The sequence below is a fragment of the Oncorhynchus mykiss genome, unplaced genomic scaffold, assembly GCF_013265735.2.
Source record: "Oncorhynchus mykiss isolate Arlee unplaced genomic scaffold, USDA_OmykA_1.1 un_scaffold_405, whole genome shotgun sequence".
NCBI classification, from domain to species: Eukaryota; Metazoa; Chordata; class Actinopteri; order Salmoniformes; family Salmonidae; genus Oncorhynchus; species Oncorhynchus mykiss.
This window is the reverse complement of record NW_023493852.1, coordinates 105,001-107,027: the sequence shown is the minus strand read 5'-3', so window position 1 is coordinate 107,027 and position 2,027 is coordinate 105,001.

The window sequence follows — 2,027 nt, the reverse complement described above, 5'->3', positions numbered from 1 at the left end:
AAATGGTGATTGAAAACGTGCATCTGGTAACCCAAAATTTCAAATATGGTTCAAAATGAATTTAAAGGCACCCCTCTCATTGTTGCCCGCTATGGGAGCACCCCACTAAGGCCCTGTCTCGGTCGGGCCCGTCCTGAGTGCTTTATAGACACTTTAAGAAATCGCGATGGATGCAGATTGCTATTAATCCTCCGTGCAACTGGTGATTGAAAATGTGCAACTGGTGATTGAAAACGTGCACCTGGTCACCCAAAACACGGTTCTCTATGCGGTTAGCGGTGTTCCATCTATTCATGTCCGCTTATGGCGCACCCTACTACGGACCTTTAGCAATGGGGGCCGGCCCGAATTATTTATGGAAGGTCTGATGATGATTTTTTTTTTTTTTCACCATCTCTTTCTCTCTCTGCCGGGGCCGGCCAAGAGTGCTTTATGGACGGTTTAAAACATGACTATGGATGCAAATGCTCATTTTCCTCCGTGCACCTGGTGATTGAAAACGTGCATCTGGTAACCCAAAAATTATAAAAGGGTTTTAAATACTTTTACCCGTCATTCTATTGATATAGCCCGCTAGGGGAGTGCCCCACTACGGCCCTCTCTCTGTCAGGGCCGTCCTTGGGTGCTTTTTACACACTTTAAGAAATCACGATGGATGCAGATTGCTATTAATCCTCCGTGCAACTGGTGATTGAAAACGTGCATCTGGTAACCCAAAAATTATAAAACGGTTTTAAATACTTTTACCGGTCATTCTATTGATATAGCCCGCTATGGGAGCACCCCACTAAGGCCCTGTCTCGGTCGGGGCCGTCCTTCAGTGCTTTATATACAGTTTCATATATTACGATGGATGCAGATTGTGATTGTTTTCCAAAAGACCCGTGTGCATCTGGTAACCCAAAAATTATAAAACTGTTTTAAATCATTTTACCGGTCATTCTATTGATATAGCCCGCTAGGGGAGTACCCTACTACGGCCCTCTCTCGGTCAGGCCCGTCCTTAGGTGCTTTATATACAGTTTAAGATATTACGATGGATGCAGATTGTGATTGTTTTCCAAAAGACCCGTGTGCATCTGGTAACCCAAAAATTAAAATATGGTTCAAAACCCGGGTAACACCACTCTATTTACGGACATGACAGTAGAGCTTACCCCCTGGAGCTATTGACCTCCAGGCTTGTAGGCCCTTACTCACCACCCGGGTATCACCCCTCTATTTCGGGGATGATACCAGCAGGGGACCCCCCCCACCTCCACAACCTCGCATACCAGGTGAACCAGGGCACCCACACTTAAGCACCCCTCCTCGGACATTAAAGCAGATAACCGCGCTGTTATGAACCGCGTGCACCTGGTCACCCAAATGGAACTTGTGCACCTGGTCACCCAAAAGGACCGGCGTGCACCTGGTCACCCAAAGGCCGGCGTGCACCTGGTCACCCAAAAGGACCATGTGCACCTGGTCACCCAAAGGCCGGCGTGCACCTGGTCACCCAAAAGGACCGTGTGCACCTGGTCACCCAAAGGCCGGCGTGCACCTGGTCACCCAAAGGACCATGTGCACCTGGTCACCCAAAAGGACCATGTGCACCTGGTCACCCAAAGGCCGGCGTGCACCTGGTCACCCAAAAGGACCATGTGCACCTGGTCACCCAAAGGCCGGCGTGCACCTGGTCACCCAAAGGACCATGTGCACCTGGTCACCCAAAAGGACCATGTGCACCTGGTCACCCAAAGGCCGGCGTGCACCTGGTCACCCAAAGGACCATGTGCACCTGGTCACCCAAAGGCCGGCGTGCACCTGGTCACCCAAAGGACCATGTGCACCTGGTCACCCAAAGGCCGGCGTGCACCTGGTCACCCAAAGGACCATGTGCACCTGGTCACCCAAAAGGACCATGTGCACCTGGTCACCCAAAGGCCGGCGTGCACCTGGTCACCCAAAGGACCATGTGCACCTGGTCACCCAAAGGCCGGCGTGCACCTGGTCACCCAAAGGACCATGTGCACCTGGTCACCCAA